General features: G+C 37.6%; 1 protein-coding gene across 2 annotated transcripts in view; it reads left to right on the top strand.

Annotated features, from left to right (window-relative positions):
- The window catches only part of CHODL (chondrolectin), a 459,390-nt gene that overhangs the window by 144,679 nt on the left and 289,895 nt on the right, over window positions 1-24,816 (top strand). The window lies entirely within an intron of this gene.

Here is a 24,816-nt window from a genome sequence, read left to right as displayed (position 1 = left end):
CAATAAGCTTATCCACCATGATCAAGTAGGCTTCATCCCTGGGATGCAAGGCATGCAAGGCTGGTTCAGCATATGCAAATCAATAAACGTAATCCAGCATAGAAACAGAACCAAAGACAAAAACCACATGATTATCTCAATAGATGCATAAAAGACCTTTGACAAAATTCTACAGCCCTTCATGCTAAAAACTCTCAATAAATTCGGTATTGATGGAACGTATCGCAAAATAATAACAGCTATTTATGACAAACACACAGCCAATATCATACAGAATGGGAAAAACTGGAAGCATTCCCTTTGAAAACTGGCACAAGGCAGGGATGCCCTCTCTCACCACTCCTATTCAACATAGTGTTGGAAGTTCTGGCTAGGGCCATCAGACAAGAGAAAGAAATAAAGCATATTCAGTTAGGAAAAGGGGAAGTCAAATTGTCCCTGTTTGCAGATGACATGTTTGTCTATTTAGAAAATCCCATCGTCTCAGCTCAAAATCTCCTTAAGCTGATAAGCACCTTCAGCAAAGTCTCAGGGTACAAAATCAATGTGCAAAAATCACAAGCATTCTTATACACCAGTAACAGACAGACAGAGATCCAAATCATGAATGAACTCCCATTCACAATAGCTTCAAAGAGAATAAAATACTTAGGAATCCAACTTACAAGGGATGTAAAGGACCTCTTCAAGGAGAACTACAAACCACTGCTCAGTGAAATAAAAGAGGACACAAATAAATGGAAGAACATTCCATGCTCATGGATAGGAAGAACCAATATTGTGAAAATGGCCATACTGCCCAAGGTAATTTATAGATTCAATGCCATCCCCATTAAGCTACCAATGACTGTCTTCACAGAATTGGAAAAAACTGCTTTAAAGTTCATATGGAACCAAAAAAGACCCCGCATTGCCAAGTTAATCCTAAGCCAAAAGAACAAAGCTGGAGGCATCACGCTACCTGACTTTATACTACAAGTCTACAGTAACCAAAACAGCATGGTACTGGTACCAAAACAGAGAAATAGACCAATGGAACAGAACAGAGTCCTCAGAAATAATACCACACATCCACAGCCGTCTGATCTTTGACAAAACTGACAAAAACAAGAAATGGGGAAAGGATTCCTTATTTAATAAATGGTGCTGGGAAAATTGGTTAGCCATAAGTAGAAAGCTGAAACTGGATCCTTTCCTTACTCCTTATACGAGAATTAATTCAAGATGGATTAGAGACTTAAATGTTAGACCTAAAACCATAAAAACCCTAGAAGAAAACCTAGGCAATACCATTCAGGACATAGGCATGGGCAAGGACTTCATGACTAAAACACCAAAAGCAATGGCAACAAAAGCCAAAATTGACAAATGGGATCTAATTAAACTAAAGAGCTTCTGCACAGCAAAAGAAACTATCATCAGAGTGAACAGGCAACCTACAGAATGGGAGAAAATTTTTGCAATCTACTCATCTGACAAAGGGCTAATATCCAGAACCTATAAAGAACTCAATCAAATTTACAAGAAAAAAACAACCCCATCAAAAAGTGGGCAAAGGATATGAACAGACACTTCTCAAAAGAAGACATTTATACAGCCAATGGACACATGAAAAAATGCTCATCTTCACTCACCATCAGAGAAATGCAAATCAGAACCACAATGAGATACCATCTCACACCGGTTAGAATGGCCATCATTAAAAAGTCAGGAAACAACAGGTGCTGGAGAGGATGTGGAGAAATAAGAACACTTTTACACTGTTGGTGGGACTGTAAACTAGTTCAACCATTGTGGAAAACAGTGTGGTGATTCCTTGAGGATCTAGAACGAGAAATACCATTTGACCCAGCCATCCCATTAATGGGTATATACCCAAAGGATTATAAATCATGCTGCTCTAAAGACACATGCACACATATGTTTATTGCGGCACTATTCACAATAGCAAAGACTTGGAATCAACTCAAATGTCCATCAGTGACAGACTGGATTAAGAAAATGTGGCACATATACACCATGGAATACTATGCAGCCATAAAAAGGATGAGTTCATGTCCTTTGTAGGGACATGGATGCAGCTGGAAACCATTCTTAGCAAACTCACAAGAACAGAAAACCAAACACCGCATGTTCTCACTCATTGGTGGGAATTGAACAATGAAAGCACTTGGACACAGGAAGGGGAACATCACACACCAGGGCCTATTGTGGGGAGGGGGGAGGGGGAAGGGACAGCATTAGGAGATATACCTAATGGAAATGATGAGTTAATGGGTAGAGCACACCAACATGGCACATGTATACATATGTAACAAACCTGCCGTTGTGCACATGTACCCTAGAACTTAAAGTATAATAATGATAATAAAATAATATTCACTAAGTGTATAATATTAACTCAAAGCAGACTGTGGTAAGTTAAGGATGTATATTATAATCCCTAGAGCAAGAAATAGAACGTATAAATTAGCAAAGCTGGAAATTCAGTTGAAGCCTGGTGTAATGTTGCATGCCTGTAGTCCTAGCTACTCAGGAGGCTGAGGCAAGAGTATTGCCCAAGTCCAGGAGTTAGAGACTACAGTGAGCCATGATTGTGCCATTGCACTCCAGCCTGGGTGACAGAATGAGATTCTGTCTCTAAAAAAATAGAAAAGAAAATAATACCATATAAATGTAATTGAGAAAATAAAATACTATAAAAACTCAATACTCAAACCAAAACAAGAGAGGAAATGAGTACAAAATGTAAGAAATACAATGAACAAGGAAATCAAATTGCAAATGGTAGGCTAAAACCTGACTACATAAATAATTACATTAAAGTAATGGATTCAAACCTGAAATTATAATACAGAGACAGAGAATTAAACAAAGTAAGGCCACACTATAAACTATTTAAATATAAAGACTGGTCTGGGTACGGTGGCTCACGCCTGTAATCCCAGCACTTTGGGACGCTGAGGTGAAAGGATCATGAGGTCAGGAGTCCAAGACCAGCCTGACCAACATGGTGAAACCTTGTCTCTACTAAAAATACAAAAATTAGCCGGGTGTGGTGGTGTGTGCCTGTAATCCTAGCTACTCAGGAGGCTGAGGCAGGTGAATCACTTGAATCTGGGAGGCGGAGGTTGCAGTGAGCTGAAATTGTGCTACTGCACTCCAGCCTGGGCGACAGAGGGAGACTCTGCATCAAAAAAAAAAAAATTATATATATATATATATATATATGTATGTATGAAGACTAAGAAGTTGAAATTAAGGATGAAAACAGACTCAACATTTAAACATTAAGCAATAAAAAAATTTGTGCTGTAGTCATAATATCAGAAAAAGTAGATTTTAAGACAAGGAGCATTACAAGAGATAATGAGTGATATTTTGCAATAAGTGGTTAATTTATTGGGAAAGCATAAGAGTCTTAAGGATATATAAGAAAACCTCAAAATACATGATGCAAGAGCTGTCAGAACTAAAGGAAAGAAGAGATGAACCCAAGAACATAGTTGCAAATTTTAATATCCTTGTGATGGTTAATTTTATGTATAAGCTTGACTGGGCCACTAGATATTCAGATATCTAGTTAAACATTATTTCTGTGTGTGTCTGTGAGTGTTTCTGGAATAGATTAGCATTTAAATCAGTGAATTGAGTAAAGAAGGTTGCCCTCTTCAATGTGGGTGGGCAACCAATCTATTGACGGCCTAACTAGAACAAAAAGACAGAGGAAGGGAGAATTTGTTCTCTCTGCCTGACTGAGCTTGGACATCAGTCTTCTCCTGCCTTGGACTGTGTTTATACCATCTGTGCAGCTGGTCCTCAAGCCTTTGGACTTGGACTGGAACTTGAACTATTGGTTCTGTTGTTTCTCAGGCTTCAGTCTCAGGCTGGAACTACACCACCAGCTTTCCTGAGTCTGCAGCTTGCAGATACGTATTGCAAGACACATATTACAGCTCAGCCTCCATAATTCATAAGCCAATTCCTCCAATTACTCATAATTCTCTCTCTCTACATATATATATTTATATATAAAAATTTAAAAAATATAATATATAATTTTTACATTATATATTTATATTTTAAATTAAATCACATATTTTATATCATAATCTATAATTTTTATATAATATATAATATTTTAAAAAGTATTTATAATCTGGGTCTGTTTAGGCTACTGTCATAAACCTTTACTACCATAAACTGGACAGCTTATAGACAACAGGAATTTATTTCTCACAGTTCTGGAGGCTGGAAAGTCCAAGATCAAGGCACAGGCAGAGTCAGTGTCTGGTGAGAGCCTGTCCATTAAGGTGTTCTAAGCAAAAGAGCGTTCTTTTCTAAGAAATTTTTAGTGTACAATGTTGACCAGCTGAATAAAATTCAGCCACCTTAAAAACGATTATAATTTCTTTTTTCACTGAAGTAATCTTACCTGCCTGAAGTCATGGGATTAAATATTATCCTGGAGATTCATCTCATGATTGCAGGTGGCTTTAAGTGAATGATTAAACGGCTATTCTTAATCTCCTATTGTCCACTTCTGAAGAAGTTTTCCTAAGAAAAACCCTGACTTACTTCTTTAGTAGGGGTTGTGCTATTATTGTCATAGATGTAAATGCTGTACAATTGTTCTATTCCTTTCTCTTGAAATTACAACCTGACTTTAAGCTCTGCTGTTTTATTACCTTTTTTTCCTCTTGGAAACACCTTAAATCTTCAGGAGAGTCCTAGGAATATTCAATTAAAACTCTGCATAATGACTCTTTAGGCAGTCACCAGGGGAGTACTAATGCAGAAACCATGAGAACAGCTTATCTTAGAGTTGTCAAATATACCTGAAAATCATATAATGAGTGGATTGATATTGCACGTAAGACTGAGAGTAACGGGAATTTTGATTTGCCCTCAGAAACGATGTGCTTTAGGGAAAAAATTGCTTGCTTTTTGGGAATAGACTTTTATAAAAACCTGAAGTGTTGTGAAGCAAGTCAGGGGATTTGGGTTCCAGGGCTTGCACGCTCACTTAGTAATTCTATGATTAGATATCTTCAGTTCTTTATTTGCCAATAATTTGTGAGGCTGTTTTGAGGATTAAACAAGGATGTCTCAGAAAAGAGCTTCAGAAATATATTAAAGCCCATCTATCTATTTGTTTGACTGAATGCCTTTGATCCTGGAAGAAAAAGTTTTGAGGAGTTCATATAACGTCCAGGGAGTCTTTTCATATGTTCTATGGGGATTGCAGGCTAGGAGTAATGAGTCAAAAGAGAAGCATCTCCATCTGATATAGTTTGAATATTTGTCTGCATCCAAATCTCATGTTGAGATGTCATCCCCAGTGTTGGAGATGGGGCCTGGTGGGCAGTGTTTGGATCATGGGGGTGGGTCCTTCATGAATAATTTGGGTCATCTCCTTGGTGATAAGTGAACTCTTGCTCTGAATTCACATGAGATCTAGTCTTTTAAAAATGTGTGACACTGGCTGGGCTCAGTGGCTCAAGCCTGTAATCCCAGCACTTTGGGAGGCCGAGATGAGTGGATCACGAGGTCAGGAGATCGAGACCATCCTGGCTAACATGGTGAAACCTTATCTTTACTAAAATATACAAAAAACTAGCTGGACGAGGTGGCTGGTGCCTGTAGTCCCAGCTACTCAGGAGGCTGAGGCAGGAGAATGGCATGAACCCAGGAGGCCGAGCTTGCAGTGAGCCGAGATCCGGCCACTGCACTCCAGCCTGGGCAACAGAGCGAGACTCCGTGTCAAAAAAAGAAAACAAAAACAAAAACAAAAAAAATGTGTAACACCTCCCCTCACTCTGTCTCTCATGCTTCTTCTCCTGCCATGACACGCCTGCTCCACCTTTACCTTATGCCATGATTGAAAGCCTCCTGAGGCGTCCCCAGAAGCAGATGCTAGCACTATGCTTCCTGCACAGCCTGCAGAACTTGTGAGCTAATTAAACCTCTTTTCTTATAAATTACCTAGTCTCAGATATTTCTTCATAGCAATACAAGAACAACCTAATATACCATCCTTCCAATTTTTATATCAGTTTCTTAGTCTGTTTGGGCTGGCATAACAAAAATATCAAAGACGAGATGGCTTATAAGCAACATAAATTTATTTATCACAGTTCTGCAGGCTGCGAAGTCCAAGATCAAGGCACCAGCATATTCAGTGTCTGGTGAGGGCCCACTTCTGGTACCTTAGAGAACTATCTTCTCACTGTGTTTTCATATGGCAGAGGGGCCAGAAAATTATCTGGGGTTTCTTTTATGAGTACACTAATCCCATTCAAGAGGGCTGTGTCCTTATGACCTTAACTCCTCAAAGGCCTCATCCCAAATATATCACACTGGGGATTAGGTTTCAACATATGAATTAAATCAGATAGTTGATAATTGCCCTGGATTTTTCTCTCTGATTCGCCAACTCTATCTAATAAATCATTATGCTCTATCAACCGTGCCTCTTGGATATCTCTGGAGTCTACTTGAAAGGCTCCACCTTGACCACCACCACCATGTTTAAGTCATAAGCATGTACCATATCTAGTTTCATGTCAGTCTATTCTTCATTTTCAGAATGATTTTAATAAAATAAACATTGGATTATATACCTTTTTTACTTAAAATCTTTTGATGCTCCCTCCATCAAGATAGAGTTTAAACTTCATACTCTTCTTACGTGTTTCCTGATCTTGCTCTTGCTTCCTTTGTATCTTCATCTCTATTCTCCTCCATGTTTTGTGCATCAGGCAGTAGGAAACCACACAGGGTACGTTGTTATAATGTTACGAAGAAAATCCATTGTGATAGGACTGTGAATAGTAGAAATTGGAGGTCTTTTTTATTACCTTTTCTATATAAGTCTTTTGTATTGCTCATATTCTGTAAACCAGAATCTTTATCTTCTGTTCAATAACCACAAAGCGCTAAAGGGTCCAAGCTATTAAAAGAGATGATGGTGCAAGAAATAGAGACAAAGTCCACATTATAAAAATAACAAAATATAAAATAATAAAATATAAAAATAATACAAATAATCTCTTAGTGCAAATTAGTTCTCAAATCTAATCAAATAAAACTTAAGAGATTTCGGGACCTAAATATTGTTTGTGAAGAAAGTGTTTGGGACTTGGGAATGTCTGTTTGACCTTACCTTTTAGGTAGCATTTTTTTTCTTTATAAATACGCCTCAGAACTGGAACTTCAAAAAATATTGATTTAAACTTTTTCTTCAGAGGGAAATGTCTTCATCAATTAGTACAGATTGTTATTGATGTTTCCAAGAAATTTTACAACTTTTTTTTTGGCAGTATACTCCACAGTCTCAACATCAAGGCCAAGAGTTTTTTTCTTATGCCTAACCAAGCCCTCCCTCCCTCTTTCTAATTTTAGTACATTTCCTCTCATCATTTCCTTGGTCAAGATGAAGAATAATTTGGTTTGTTTTTTTTACTCACTATAACATTTGTTATTAAATTTCCTCATGGGCTTTTCTTCTCCAGAGGAAGTGATCCCAGTGCCTTTATTCTTTTCTCCAAATGATAGTTTTTTATTTTTCTCATTATATTTTATGTTTTTTGCCTTTCTGTATCCCCTCTCAAATTTCTTCACATTCATGTCAACTGCAGAGACAAACACTGGGCACAGTATTCTATTAAGGTCAGACCATTGCCAAAAAAGAAGTGGAAGGTTGTTTCCTAGCTCTTGGCAAGTGACACTACTGTTAATATATCCTGGTATTATACTACTTCTCCCAACCCCCTTCCAATAACATTATCTTCAAAAGCATTTGTTCGATGTCTGTGTGCAGAGCCAGCTTTTAGAAGCATCAAAAGAAATTCAGATGGTCATCTGTTTCCATCAGACACTTGGTAGGAATAGGCATCCAGTGTTGAAAGCCAGAGGGATGCAAAGAAGGAAGATGATTGTAAAACCAAAGTTAAGATTTTCTCAGTGGAAGTTAGTAAGAAGGCAGGAGTCTAAGATGCTAGTTTTGTCTAAAATGGCTGGAAATAAATACCAGGAGAGAGAAGTGCAACAAAGGCAGGTTTACTTTGCAACAAGCCTTTGATAATAGAATTCAGTTCATTCTCTGTATAGAGAGGAAATGTACATGGTATTTCAATGCAAACTTGATGGCCCTTTCTTGGTCCAGAGTGGTTCAGTGTATTCCTTTGTTTTGTTGCAAGATTGGGGGACTCAGCCTGATTTCTTTGTCTTCTCTGGCTGACACTACTCTGTCCCATGGATATTCTTCCTCCCCTTAGGACTCTTCAGCTTGCTCTTTCTTTTTTGCCTCTAAAGACAAAACTACACAATCTCCTTCTATGTAAAGGATATAATCACCCCCACTAGAAGGAAATAAGGAAAAAGGGAGATTTTTTAAAAAGGAGGAGGAAGGTACATAGTTCACAAAAAGTGGCCCCTGAGATGAACGAACTATATGCTACAAAATATTTCTGCCCCCAGCTTCAGTCCTGGGTGTCAAGTATTCTAAACCTATTGAATCTTTCTGCCTGTGCTCTTAGAAGTAATCAAGGACAGGTCATGGAATAAAAATAACACAGTAATGAATCTGGTCCCTAATATCTCTGAGGCTTCCCAATCAAGTTTACTCTGTCCACTAAGTTTTTGGTATTTTAATTTCCTCAGTATTTCTCAATGTCTATTGTGAGTATATAGTTTGATATTGTGAGGACATAGTTTAAGGAACTCTGTCTTCTAAATTAACAAGGCACTTGGGATCCAGAAAAGATCCGGAAATTCTATACTCTGACTTTTGATGAAAATCTTGGATTCTGATCATCGATATTAACTTGAGAAAAATTCTCATTTTCCAAATACATATGAAGTAAATAAAAAAAGAAATGGGCAGAGAATGCTCATAGGCTGTAACGTTTATTACAAGCAAGAAAAACAACTAGTGTTACAAAGAATACATTTAACTTGCCCCTAGGAAATTAATCTTATTTTCCTTTTTTACTTTCCAAAAGTTCACAGACTGAGTCAGTTGGCATTTATGTTTGTAATTTAGAGAAAGTAGGTCTTCTCATGAAAAAGAGAAAATTATTTTCCTGCATTTCCATACTTAGGACAGTTTGGATGTTACTTTAAAATGTTAGTTTAAATTTAAAAGGTGATTCAATGTTCTAACAAATACACCCAGTGTAATTATATTTATAATTTTCAGGAAATTAAAATGTAATTACTGCCCTTATGAAGATATTAGTTTCTGTGCTGTGAAATATTAGCTAAAACGTCAGTGGCATCAGTACTGATGTGGGCATTGGTGAACAGTGCGGGGGTGATAGAAGAGCAGATGATTATGAGATGAAGAGTTGATGGAGAAGCCTGTCCTGTGTTGGATGATGTAGCTGGGTATAATGTATGTATTTGCCCCTCAACATGCCTCAGGGATACACTAGGCTTCTCCATGATACAGCAAACAAGGGGTTAATGCCTAGAAACAGGGTCTTTCTAAGACCCTGAACACCAGGAGCACTACTGGTATCCAAGCTTATTGGATTCAGCATATTTTGGGCAAGTTGACAGAAATTCAGCTGGCCTGAATTTTCTTGTGTAAAAGTTGAGAATAATTATTAAATAAATATTCTAGTTTCTCAGCCACTATGATTTATTAAGTCCTTCAGTTAAGAGTATGTTGGATGATACATTAAATGACTCCTCAAACACCAATATGCCTAGCATGCAATGCTGCTTTCAAGGCTCTATTGAGTGCCCTGGCCAAGTTCAGTAACATGTCCCTGATTTTCAGATCTGAGGAAGATTTTTTCAGTTCTCATCTTAACTTTCCAGAGACATTTGATATGATTGGCTGCTCCTTGTTTTGAAACCTTTCTTGGCATTCCAGAAGCCAAGTTTTTGTCTCTTTGCTCACCAACTGTCATTCCTGTCTCCTTCACCAGATTCTCTTATTCTGTTATCTCCTCAAATTTGGTGTTTTTCAGAATCTGTTCTTGGTCTTTTCCTTTTCTTACAGGATAATGGACTATTATCTGTTTCCATGATTTTAACCCATTCCTACACATTGATGGCTCCCCGGTCATTCTCTCTTCTCCAGGAGTCTCTTGATCAACATTCCTCAATTCCCTGTTCAGCCCCCCAAACCTGAAAGCTTTTCTCTACATGCCTCCCACATTCAATTAGTCTTCAAAAAATAATACTTGTTTTTATTTCTCAGGTTTGTACTCTGCTGTGTTTACTTCTCACCGGAGTTAGTTCAGGTCTTCATCTTTTTTTTATGTTTTACTTTCTTTATTATTTCAATAACATTCAAACTCAACTACATTATGTTTGCTTCTTGGTCTCTCTCTAAGACATACAAAGACGTGCCTTTGTCATCCCCTATATTCCTAGTGCGTAATAGTATCTGCTACATAGTAGGTATTCTATAAATGCTTACTGACTAAACAGTACACTGTATCTGGATGTTCCTTCTTTGGGGAACATTGTTTTACCTCTCTCCCTATGCATAAGACTTCAGTGTTGCTGTAGCCTGTTCTCTTACCACTTCTTTATACCTGAGAATTAAACTCATAACTGTTGAAGTGTCAGTTGCCCATATGCATATCAGTTCAGCTAGTGCTACCTAAAAGCAAGTTTGGCCCGCAGTGAGCATCTTGTTGTAAATGATCAGTTTTGAAAGGTTCCTCTGGGAATCTAATTAATCTCTGTGAGTAGGGACATCTTGCACTGCTGCTTTCCAAGAAGCTGCCAGATGGCTCACAGAAAAGTTTCATTGTTTAAAATCTTTACAGAAGCATCCAGGGAAAATGTTGTGGGCAAATATTCAAACCAGATAAGTAAGTGAAGCAGTGGCTAGGGGAAGGATATAATTTAACTTACCTATCCCCAGCTGAGGCTTACCTGCTTCTAAGCATAGAGAAGTCTGATTTACTGACTCATTCCAGTTCCTGAATGGTGATTGTTAATCCCTAAGAGCCATCTCCACTGAGCAGGCTGCAAACAAATCCTTTAACAAAACCTTTAACAAAACCTTTAAAAGATGTCTTAGAGATGGGATTAAATTGCTAATATGATTTTTGTTAATGAAAGACTAATGGATGGTAACAAAGTGGCTCTCAAATATGAACAAGCTTTGGGTGATAAATGCTTAGTACAAGAGAGGTTACGAAAAGAATGGACAATAGTGAATGGGCTTATTTGGAGAAGAAAGGGTCTAGTATTTGCTCCCCTGAGGTTTTCACTGTTTCTTCTTCAGTCTTTAATGTGACCACATCAAAAGGGCTTGAGATGTTAGAAATAATTGGAAGCAAGACAAATTCAATTCCATGAACAGAAGTTTCTAAGAATTTTCCTTGTCCTAGGTAGATCAAACTACACCAGTAAATTCAAGTTCTTCCAGACATGCAGCTGGATTACACCACAGGTCGGTGGCTAAATGTTTAGGGACCTATTTTCAAGGGTGTGGGAAAGCAGGAATACTTGCATTTCTTTATACTTTTCTCAAACCTATGGGATCCAGACCATTTATCCTCTTAAAGATGTAACCTAAACTTATCCTGAAAGCTCTGGATGATGCATTTTGGAGCATATAAATAGCTAAATAGCTTATTTTTTTTCCTTGATAAATTGGACCATTGTCTAATATGAAGCATTGAGGGTGGAATCAATGCTATTTCATTGTGCTAGATGAGAGGTCAGGTTTTAAGTATACACATTTTTGGTCTGAAAGACAGTTTTATCATGAGCTGAAGGTAGATTTGGGCAGTGATTCTGAAACATGGATTCTCTTGAGTTCTTTTCCAGGAGTCTGATACAGATGGACAAGCTGACCCCGAGGATGTGTCTGTGCTGTCTGGGGTGGGGTGGCTCCCTGGCCATCTGTGAGTAATTACACATAATATCTATACCTGGGAACAAGGAGTTATTTTATTACCAGATGTGACCATTAAAAAGATACTTTCAAAAATACTGGTGGGAAGCCAGCAAGCTGATAAAGTGATATTCTTTTCCCTAAAATATAAAAAGCTTTGAGAAAATAAATTATCACAAATATAGTGGGTGGTTAATACATCTAGTGAGAACTGTTGTTAGGAGGTAACACTTCCTTCATGGAAAGGTAGTTAAGTAATTCTACCCAAAAGGGTTGACAGTGAAAAGAGTTTTCTTCATTCATTCTCTTATTCCAGCTGGATACACCAGAGATTCCATTCTAGCCATCCATGGGTGTTCACTTCATAGAACATCTCCCAAATTGAGTTAGTTGAAACCCTTCTGATTTTCTGGTAATTACATAGAAAAATGTTAGATTGGGAAAATGATGCTAGAAGAAGGCACCATCATAGTTGTATTAGTCCATTTTCATACTGCTCTGAAGAAATACCTGAGACTGGGTGATTTATAAAGAAAAAGAGGTGTAATAGACTCACAGTTCCAAATGGCTGGGGAGACCTTAGAATCATGGCTGAAGGTGAAGAAGGGGCAAAGGCACGTCTTACATGGTGGCAGGCAAGATGGTATGTGCAGGGGAACTGCCCCTTATTAAACCATCAGATCTCATGAGACTTATTCACTGTCATGAGAACAGCATGAGGGTAACTGTGCCCACGACTAAATTATCTCCCACTGAGTCCCTACCCTGACATGTAGGGATTATGGGAACTATAATTCAAGATGAGATTTGGATGGGGACATGGCCAAACCATATCACTAATCATTTTTCTGATAATAAAATGACCTTTTTGTTTTTTTTTTTTTCTGTGCCATTGGTTTCTGTATCCTTTTAAAGCTTCTCTCTATTATCTAGCTGAAGGCATGCCATGATTCTCCTCTGTCTCTCTCATATCTCTCATATCCTTGGAATCATTTTACCCATTTATGACCCTTTACATTAATGATCACAGAAAAGCACAAGAAAAATAAAAGGATTTGGCTAAAATGAATTCACTTTATATTTAATCTTTTAATGGCTTTTTTTTTCTTCCATCAATAGAAACAACTTGCCAAAAAACACAGTTATGGGAAAATGTATTTAGAGTACATAATCATACCCTATTATTTGTCTTTGACTGTGAAAGTATTTAATCAAGAGACTTGTTAAGTCAGAGATTATACAAATTAACATAACATACATGCTTTGAAATTCCTTCAAGAAAGAAAAGCTAACTTTGAAGCTGAAAGGAAATAAAAAAATTGTCTTTTATGTATCAAATCCATCTTATTTAATGATCAATACATGTGTTTCATATTTTACATGTGAATGACCCACAAAAAGCCATAAAACTTATGTAAGCAGAATAAAAGGAAATTAAAAGTGGAGAAAGAATATCCATAGAATGGATTCATATACATAGAAACAAGCACACAGACACACACACACACACACACGCATGCATGCATGCACGCACGCACTGAACATGAAAATGCCAAAACCGAGGAGAATTCATTGATTTAAGTTTAAATAATGGAGAAGCCAACAATTTAATTTGGCAGAGGCTTCAGTGGAGGTTACTGTAGCTATGCTGTAAAATACTTTACTTTTTCAGAGTAAGTGGGTATATATATTTGTGGGTAGTGTTGCCTTTTACTTAAGAATTGATTTCAGTATATTTCAGTATTTGTTTTAGAAAGGTTTGCTTTGAATCTTTGTTTCTAACAGGTAAAGGATTATTTCCCAGACAAATAATTCCTGGTTTAATGATTCCTGGTTTCCTGAGTATCCATAAACATTGCCAAATTCTCACTTTACTTTGTGATCTAACATAATCAATGTTGACTGTCCATCTGGATGTCTTAGATGACTTGGTTTGCTTGATTTATTTCTGGTTTGCTTGATATATTTTGATCAACTTAACCAGATAGCTGCCAACAGCCATTTTTAATATGTGCCACAGTGCCACAGATGTGTTAGGGCAGCAGCTGCTGGCTTCCCCATGTCCTGTTTAGCACTTTCCTTTGTTGCATGTAGACAAATAAAATAGAAGCCAAGAACATCTGGAAACAATCAGTAAGAACAGTTTGGAAATTTCTGCTTCATTTGGACTTGACATACTTCAGAAAAGACTATTCATGAAATAATTAAATTTACATTTTAATTTCATCTGGAGAGTTCATCTACTTGATAATCTCTTAAACCATTTATTTTTCATTTTCATTGTCATCCTAATTTAACAATAACTGCATTTAACCTTCCCTGCCTCCTCAAATGTAGACATCTGGTCTCCAGTCATAATAGGTTTTTTCCTAAAACTTAGAATGGAGAATCTTATTCCCTACATTATAAGCCTCTAAAGTCTTCCAGTGGTGTGTTGGAAAAATATTCAAGCTCATTAGTTATAAATTCAGAATTCACCATATGCTGGAAACCGTTTGGTCTTACCTCTATCTCATCTTTTCACAATATATAGTGCAGTCACATTTTTCTATTTCACTATTAGTGCTTTTCTTTTGCTTCCTTCATTCCTTCCATCCTCCCCCTCCTCCTCTTCCTCCTCCTCCTCCTTCTTCATCTTCTTCTTCTTGTTTTAATTTTTATTGATGAAGTATTCAACCTTGAAATGCCACCTCTGCCACTCCCTGCTCCATTACAATAAATTGCTACTTCCATGGGCTTCTGTAAGCACCTGTTTATACTCTTTTAAAGCATTTGTTTTAATTCTTGTTTTATAAATGATTTCACATCACTTTCTTCTGCTAGCTTGTGAGTTTATTGAGCACAGGGTCCACATTTCATTCACCATGGTATCTCAGAGCACGTACAATAATGGTTTGTTTACTAACACAATAAAAGTTAGTAAAGAGGAAAAAGAATGCATGCGTGGATGACCCAGTGTCACCTTGCTTAGAGTTACGTGACCAAGATATTTCAAATTTAAAATTACTTAATTATTCTATTGAATGACAGAGTTATAAATGCCTATCAAGAGAAGCTAAATTAAAAAAAAAACCAGGAGACTTGTTTTGGCAATAGAAAACTGAGCTGGATGGATTGTGGTTATGATACAACATTCTAATTCCTGTGTTCTTGCATTCATCACTATTGAAATATAATTTCTTAAATATTTTAATATTATATATCTAATGGAATCCACCTCTGCATATGCAGAGGCATCTGTCAGGCTCAGATTTGATAAGAAATGATGGAGAGATGGCATTCATGTTATCAGACAATATATTTACGATTTGAGCTCAAGAGCCTAATCCTGAATTAAATCTAGGGAATCCCAATGAAGGTTTTGCTTAGTTCTGGCAGTTGTAAACATAGTTTAGAAAAATACAGTTTTTTGTTTCTAACAGATTGTGGATTATTTCCCAGACGAATAATTCCTGGTTTAACGATCAGTTAAAACACAGTTCTAAATTTGGGCTGCAGTAGGTATTACTAAGAGAACAGAAATTTGAAGGGGCATACAAGAAATGGATTGTGAAAGATAGAAAGAAAAATTGTTTGCCTTGCAATCTTTTTTAGAGTTTAAACAGGTTTTTCAGTTGGTCCACCTAGATGGAAATGGATTGAGTCCTCACTTGTCTAGTTCTTATTTCCCAGGTCTCCTGAACTACAGGAAAACATACTAAAAGCATGGATTGTAATCAAGAAGTACAAGGCAGGGTATGAGCCTCTGCACTTGTTGCTTTGCTCAGTTGTTTTCATGCACCTGCAACTACAGAATTGTCTTCCAGGATTTTCCCATCAGATTTTATAGAGTTGGGGTCATTAACTTCATTGGGAGGAGAAAAGGGCTTAAAGTAGGGTGATTCTTTGGGTACTAGTCCCCCTTTTAGTAATTCCCTTGAATAACTTGCCTGGGCCTCTAGTTACTACTGATTTCCATTTGCTTCGGTGTCTGGTGATACAGAAAGCCTCAATGAAATCTTTGCTTTCAAGAGTGATATGATTTATTTTCCTGAGCTGCTTCTTTTTTTTTTTTTTTTGAGATGAATCTTGCTCTGTTGCCCAGGTTGGAGTGCAGTGGCGCGATCTTGGCTCCCTGTAACCTCCACATCCAGGTTCAAGCAATTCTCCTGCCTCAGCCTCCTGACTAGCTGGGATTACAGGCACCTGCCACCATGCCTGGCTAATTTTTGTATTTTTAGTAGAGACGGGGTTTCACCATGTTGGCCATGCTGGTCTTGAACTCCTGACCTCTAGTGATGTGCCCACCTTGGCCTTCCAAAGTGCTGGGATTATAGGCATGAGTCACTGCACCCGGCCCCTCTGAGCTTCTTTATGGCCATCAGATAATTGTATTTTATTTTAACAATAGTTTTATTTCTCTAATTATTGAGGTATTTATGCCAAAAAATTGGACTTGGACACTGCTAGTATACTGCACTTGTTAATGATACAAGTGAGTCTTCTTTCAGTGACTACGAATCTATCATCTAAAGGAGAATCATATCCTTTTACTTAAAAACACATTCTTTTTCTTTCTGGCATCCCTGTGGTATCCTCTTCTTTATAACAAATCTTAATTCTGGCTTCAGAGTGTTTTTATTTTCAGTTTCTCCCTAAGAGCTTGGTTTTTCTTATGCAAATTGGGACTCTAGATTTACCTCAAGCTCTACGATTTCCTGAACTGAATGAAGCCAGTAGGTTCCACTGTGGTCTTCAAAATGCCTCCTATGTAGTAACGTGTTACCTCAACATGTCTTTACTGCTTGCTCCTGGCAATGTACATCTTCTTTCAACAGGAGATACATGGTTGGGATTTGAGGAAAGGAGGAGTGCAAAAAAGTGCAAGGAGAGTGTACATACTGTCCGTAACTAGGGTCTTGTTTCAAGCAGTCTCTGACAGATTTCTGTTGGTTCAGGGTCAATCAATTAATCAGTCAACAGATTCTTTAAATGTTTGTTGCATACCTACTATGTGCCCAACAATATCCCTTTCCTTAAAGGGCAGAATCATGTCAGGACCAATGCCTGCCTTGTTGCTTGATACATTGGACGGTCACTTAACCGTGTAGTTCAATCTAGGTCCTTTCAGAACCCATGAGTGGAACAATGGTCTCTATTAAAACAATGTTTATCCTGCATCATTGCAGGAGTTGTGCTGAAACACTCCAAATGGTAATGTTAAGCGGCATTCATTGCTAAATTCCTTCATCCTTAGACCATCTGCCCTTTGCCTAGGTCTGTTGAGAACCTGCACATTTTCTCTCAAGCTTTGGCAACTGTGTGTCTTGGGTGGGAGAGAATGATAGAGCCTCCTCCATAGTCAAGCCAACTACCAGGAACCTCTCCACAGTTTTGTCCTGTCAGTTTCCTGTTACTAAAAGCCAGGGGCTTATCCATGTTTCCGATCATGCTTGTTTGGTGTTGCTAGTATGTATTTTTCCAATTATTTACTCTTTTCCATCTGTACCTTGAATGGCTTTGTGTAAAACTCAGAAATACAACACATAGTATTTTCTTGGCACCTGGTTTCCTCCTCTTTTGCATGAAAGTGGCTGGAACTGATGTGCTTGTTTGGAGTTGGTCTCAGTCAAAATAAATTTCTCAGTCTCTGATCAATAAAAAATTATTTTACCTCATTTCCCCCTTTTAATTAGATTCTGCCCTAATGGTTTCTTTTTTTTCAGAAACAAGTTTACTTTTCTTTCACCAAATAAAGTACAAACCTGATAAAGGAAATTTCATACCTTGTTAGTCTTCTAATTCCGCTTCCCTCTCCCTAGTCTCTAGCACAGTGACAAACACATGGTGGACACCTGACAAACATTTACCAAATGGTAACCAGTGGGATCAATGCAGAGTTCATCTGGAATTTCTCACCATGTAGGGTATTTCTCTTAGTTGGATGGAAAAATCTTTATTTTATTCTTACCGTTGATTCCCCTGAACATGGAACATATGCTATTTCAGAATTCAGTGGTTGTATCACTGAATATCTTTTAACTGTAGAAATCAAAGGGCCCTTGGGAATAAGAATTTCTTTATGCAACAGAGTTAGGGGCTTGCTAGGAACCATTAATGGTTTTCTTGTAACTTTAAGAAAATGATATATTTCAGGAATGTGGACACCTGGGGTAACTGCTAAAGTTCCTTTTAAGAATATCAATTTATTATTTTACTCAACATGACTAAATGAAGCTGTTGCTCACCCAAATTCTTCCAATTTATGAGTTGAGAGCATAAATAAATTGCTTCAAATGCCAAAGTCCTGGGTAATTTTCTTCTCATATTCACTTTATGCTAAATATTCATTGGTGAGTTTTCTAAGGGTCAAAAGCCAAAATAGTTCATTCTGTTGCACCAATTATAGCCATAGAGCATTTTATGTTCATGTAGAAATTAAATGGTAAAGATTCATATTGATATCTTGAATTTTACAATTTATGTTTTTGACACAAGGAGAGAATAAATATATAGAAGAAAAGAGAATCATGTAAGATAAAGAGGAGAATAAATGCTAACATTGTATTATGAATGTCATTTGAAATAACAGGTATCCATATAAAAATGTTATATGAAACAAATTTGTAAGCAGCTAACAGAACTAGTGGCTTTATAGCCTAAATGTGGCATTAAATTTTCATTAGGAAATGAATATTGGGTTATATTACATTTTGAGAAAGTCATATTTTTCTGTTAGTGACAGTGTATACCATTTTTATGAGAAGGTAAAAGTTAGCTATTTAAAGAAAGCAATTATTTTGTGAGCAGTTTGGAATAAGTGTGAAAGTGGCTTGTCCTCTCCTTTCTGAATCCTGGAGATACAGTATGGTATTTTAAACAACAGCATGTAGTATAATACCTAAGAGAGTACTTTGAGGCATTACTATGATATTAAATATAGATTATGAGCTTCAATGTCCTAAAGGTGGATATGACTTTAAGGCTTCTTAATATTTTAATACATGGATAATTATTGGGCTCTACTCTTTGGGCCTCAGATAGTAATTTTACTGAGTAGGGGAACCATCTTTCTATTTTCTTCATGTTTTAATGTAGAAGGACATCTGTTAGAGTAACACTCCTGGCCTCTTTCCCACCCATTACTCATTTCAAACCATGAGAAGAAGTATTTCCTGATTGACGGGTGACATCTGGGTGCAGCTTCTCTATTGGATCCTGGGTATTCTCTCTCTTTTCTTTCTCACATTGCCCTGGGCCAATATTAGTGACCAGTGTTGAATCAGTGCATCTGTTCTGTGGTATCAAAATTTTCTTTGGTGGACTTCCTGAAGGATATAGTGTATGTGTTTGGGGGGTGGGTGGTGGGAGTTTGCGGGCAGGGAAGGTAGTAAGCCCTTTGACCACAGAACTGTAGTTACATTTCTTAATCAGCTTACAAAAATAAGGCCACTATTTTGATTTTTATCTGTCTTCACCATCTTATTTCTCAATTTGTTCCAAAATTGACAGGCAAAGAAAGGAGTGTTATATCTTTAATTCTGCCAAACCTCAGCACTTACTATAATAAGGGTGTTTGGGGTGCAACCATTCATTCCATGAATGATGTGTGGAATAATGCCTTAACTAAAGAGAAGAAGGTTTTTTTTCCTAGAATATTACTCCACCTAGACTGAGACATATCTGCCCAATGGCATTATTGATACTTATCTAGAAGCTTGAGATATTATTACTATGCATTTTTTGTTTTTGTTTTTTGTTTTTTATTTTTTTTTTATTTTAATAGCTTTTTGGTGAACTAGTGGTATTTGGTTGCATGAATAAGTCCTTTAGTGGTGATTTCTGAGATATTGCTACACCCTTCACTCAAGCAGTGTACACTGTACCCAATGTGTAGTCTTTCTTTAATTTTTTTTTTATTATGCTTTAAATTTTCAGATACATGTGCAGAACATGCAGGTTTGTTACCTAGGTATACACGTGACATGGTTGTTTGCTGCATCCATAAACCCATCATCTACATTAGGTATTTCTCCTAATGCTATCCTTCCCCTAGGCCCCCACCCCACAACAGGCCCTGGTGTGTGATGTTCCCCTCCATGTATCCATGTGTTTTCATTGTTCAACTCCCACTTATGAGTGACAAGATGTGATGTTTGGTTTTCTGTTCCCATGTTAGTTTGCTGAGAATGATGGTTTCCAGCTTCATCCATGTCTCTGCAAAGGACAGGAACTCATCCTTTTTTATGGCTGCATAGTATTCCATGGTATATGTTTTCTTTATCCAGTCTATCATTGATGGGCATTTGGGTTGGTTCCAAGTCTTTGCTCTTGTGAACAGTGCTGCAATAAGCATACATGTGCGTGTGTCTTTATAGTAGAATGATTTATAATCCTTTGGGTATATCCCCAGTAATGGGATTGCTAGGTCAAATGGTATTTCTACTTCTAGATCCTTGAGGAATCACCACACTGTCTTCCATGATGGTTGAACTAATTTACACTCCCACCAACAGTGTAAAAGTGTTTCTATTTCTCCACATCTTCTCCAGCATCTGTTGTTTCCTGACTTTTTAATGATCGCCATTCTTACTGGCATGAGATGTTATCTCATTGTGGTTTTGAATTGCATTTCTTTAATGACCAGTGATGATGACCATTTTTTTCATATGTTTGTTGGCCACATAAATGTCTTCTTTTGAGAAGTGTCTGTTCACATCGTTTACCTACTTTTTGATGGTTTTTTTTTTTTTTTCTTGTAAATTTGTTTAAGTTCTTTGTAGATTCTGGATATTAAGAAGTTCTGAAATTGAGGCAGTAATTAATAGGCTACCAGCCAAAAAAAAAAAAAAAAAAAAGCCCAGGACCAGATGGATTCACAGCCGAATTCTACCAGAGGTATAGAGAGGAGTTGGTACCATTCCTTCTGAAATGATTCCAAACAATAGAAAAAGAGTGACTCCTCCCTAACTCATTTTAGGAGGCCAGCATCATCCTTATACAAAACCTGGCAGAGACACAACAACAACAAAAGAAAAAAAAAAAAAGAAAAGAAAATTTTTGGCCAATATTTCTGATGAACATTGATGTGAAAATCCTCAATAAAATACTGGCAAACCAAGTCTAGCAGCTCATCAAAAAGCTTATCCACCACAATCAAGTCGGCTTCATCTGTGGCATGCAAGGCTGGTTCAACAAATGAAGGCTGGTTCTTGCAAATCAAGAAATGTAATCCATCACATAAACAGAACCAGTGACAAAGACCACATGATTATCTCAATAGATGCAGAAAAGGCCTTCAATAAAATTCAACACCCCTTCATGCTAAAAACTGTCAATAAACTAGTTATTGATGGAATGTATCTCAAAATAATAGAGCTATTTATGACAAACCCATATCATAATGAATGGGCAAAAGTTGGAAGCATTCCCTTTGAAAACTGGCACAAGACAAGAATGCCCTCTCTCACCTCTCCTCTTCAGCTTAGCATTGGAAGTTCTGGCCAGGGCAATCAGACAAGAGAAAGAAATAAAGGGTATTCAAATAGGAAAAGAGGAAGTCAAATTGTCTCTCTTTGCAGATGACATGATTGTATATTTAGAAAACCCTGACCAGGCGTGGTGGTTCATACCTGTAATCCCAGCGCTTTGGGAGGCTGAGGCAGGCAGATCACGAAGTCAGGAGATTGAGACCATCCTGGCTAACCCCATCTCTACTAAAAATACAAAAAAATTAGCTGAGCATGGTGGCGGGCACCTGTAGTCCCAGCTACTTGGGAGGCTGAGGCAGCAGAATGCGTGAACCCGGGAGGTGGAGCTTGCAGTGAGCCGAGATGGGGCCACTGCATTCCAGCCTGGGTGACAGAGTGAGACTCCATCTCAAAAAAAAAAGGAAAAAGAAAAAACCCCATAGTCTCAGCCCAAAATCTCCTTAAGCTGATAAACAACTTCAGCAAAGTCTCAGGATACAAAATCAATGTGCAAAAATCACTAGCATTCCTATATGCCAATAATAGACAAACTGAGGGCCAAATCATGAGTGAACTCCCATTCAAAGTTGCTACAAAGAGAATAAAATACCTAGGTATCCAACTTACAAGGGATATGAAGGATGTCTTCAAGGAGAACTACAAACCACTGCTCAAGGAAATAAGAGAGGTCACAAACAAATGGAAAAACATTTCATGCTCGTGGATAGGAAGAATCAGTATCGTGAAAATGGCCATACTGCCCAAGGTAATTTATAGATTCAATGCTATCCCCATCAAGCTACCACTGACTTTTTTCACAAAATTAGAAAAAAATTACTTTAAATTTCATGTGGAACCAAAAAAGAGCCCATATAGCCAAGAAAATCGTAAGCAAAAAGAACAAAGCTGGAGGCATCACACTACCTGACTTCAAACTATACTACAATGCTACAGTAACCAAAACAACATGGGACTGGTACCAAAACAGATATATAGACCAATGAAACAGAACAGAGGCCCCAGAAATAACACTACATATCTACAACCATCTGATCTTTGACAAACCTGACAAAAACAAGCAATGGAGAAAGGATTCCTTATTTAACAAATGGTGTTGGGAAAACTGACTAGCCACATGTTGAAAACTGAAACTGGACCCCTTCCTTACACCTTATACAAAAATTAACTCAAGATGGTTAAAGACTTAAATGCAAGACCTAAAACCATAAAAATGCTAGAAGAAAACCTAGGCAATACCATTCATTCCATAGGCATGGGGAAAGACTTCGTGACTAAAACACCAAAAGCAATGGCAACAAAAGTCAAAATTGACAAATGGGATCTAATTAAACTAAAGAGCCCCTGCACAGCAAAAGAAACTATCATCAGAGTGAACAGGCAACCTACAGAATGGGAGAAAATTTTTTCTATCTATGCATTTTCTTTTCTTTTCTTTTCTTTTGAGATGGTGTCTGGCTCTGTCGCCCAGGCTGGAGGGCAGTGGCGCGATCTCGGCTCACTGCAAGCTCCACCTCCTGGGTTCCCGCCATTCTTCTGCCTCAGCCTCCCGAGTAGCTGGGACTACAGGCGCCGCCACCGCGCCCGGCTAATTTTTTGTAATTTTTTTAGTAGGGACGGGGTTTCTCTGTGTTAGCCAGGATGGCCTCAATCTCCTGACCTCGTGATCCACCCTCCTCGGCCTCCCAGTGTGCTGGGATTACAGGCGTAAGCCATCGCGTCCAGCCTACTATGCATTTTCCAAGGATTCTGCTCTAAGAAATTCACAGACTTACTAAGTCGCCTTGTTAGGTTAATATCTTTCAGAAAAAAAAAAAAAAAAAAAAGGACCTTGGACAAGGCACTACTCAGGAATTAGTAACACTATTCTTTTTATTTTTACCCTCTTCTCCTTCTCACTCTTCCCCTTCCGTTCTTGTTCACCTTAAGCCATGGAGGGATCAAATAAATGTATGTATTGGGGAAATATATGTAGGGTAGATTCAGTTAAAAATCCCGATTAAATTAATATAGTGAAAAATGACAATGGCTTATCTGCTCCTCTGTGCCAGAGTGAGATTCCTCCAGGAAGGGATACCCCTTGTTTCTATTTTCAATCTCATTCTGGTTGTCTTACAATGGGGATTTTGAATCCCACTTGAAGTCTTTGGAAACTAAGGAATGTTTTGCAAAACAACAACACAGATATGATGAACCAAAATGACATTGATAATAAATAACCTGGTTAGTGGGGACTCAAGTATGTTGGGTGTTAAATGCCTCTCCGATTTTTAGGATTTGTTTGTTTGTTTATTTATTTATTTTGAGATGGAGTCTCACTCTGTTGCCCAGGCTGGAGTGCAATGGTGCGGTCTTGGCACACTGCAGCCTTCGCCTCCTGGGTTCAAACAGTTCTCCTGCCTCAGCTTCCCAAGTAGCTGGGATTACAGGCTTGTACCACCACACGCTGTTGATTTTTGTGTTTTTAGTAGAGACAGGGTTTCACTATGTTGGCCAGGCTAGTCTTGAACTCCTGACCTTGTGATCCGTCTACCTTGGCCTCCTGAAGTGCTGGGATTACAGGCATGAACCACCACACCCGGCCAGAATTTTTAGTTTAAATACAGTTTTATTCAAATAACCAATGTCTTTTAACTATCGAAAAAGGAAATAAAAGAAAAAATACTTTTTGATAAAGTTGTCTTTAAAATTGATCTTAAAGTCTTGAAATTTGGGTTATTTTATATTGCATAGTATAATTTGAAAATTATTTTAGTTAAACAATACATGCAAAACAAAACATCTTTAATCGCTAATAAAAGGCTCATTAATGAATCAATAGATATGGAAAATGAACTATGTCAGGAGAATGGGGATTGCTAAATGTCAAACAATTTTATAAAAAGACATTAATTCTGAGGCAAAGTGTCTTTAATATATATATTTATATATTACATATAAATTTAAAATAATATAGACATATATAATGTATTATATGTAAAATATATGTAAAACCTATTGTATTAATTGTTCAAGATAGCTATTTGAAGGTGCGTTTAGAAAGACCAGTGACAGGCCCGGCGCAGTGGCTCATGCCTGTAATCCCAGCACTTTGGAAGGCCGAGGAGGGTGGAACACGAGGTCAGGAGTTCCAGACCAGCCTGGCCAAGATGGTGAAACCCCGCCTCTACTAAAAATACAACAATTAGCCGGGCATGGTGGCAGGAGCCTGTAATCTTAGCTACTTGGGAGGCTGAGGCAGAGAATTGCTTGATCTTGGGAGGTGGAGGTTGCAGTGAGCCGAGATTACACCACTGCACTCCAGCCCTGAGCGACAGAGCGAGACTCTGTATCAAAAAAAAAAAAAAAAAAAAAAAAAAAAGAAAGGAAAAAAGAAGACAGTGACATTTACTTTATGTTGTTAGTTAAGGTGTAATATGTGTTAATAAATTATGGCAGTTATTATTCTGAACAATTTATACCCAACTCTTAAAAACAACA

This window comes from Macaca fascicularis, chromosome 3, assembly GCF_037993035.2.
Source record: "Macaca fascicularis isolate 582-1 chromosome 3, T2T-MFA8v1.1".
Lineage (NCBI taxonomy): Eukaryota > Metazoa > Chordata > Mammalia > Primates > Cercopithecidae > Macaca > Macaca fascicularis.
This window is presented reverse-complemented; position numbering and strand designations above follow the sequence as displayed.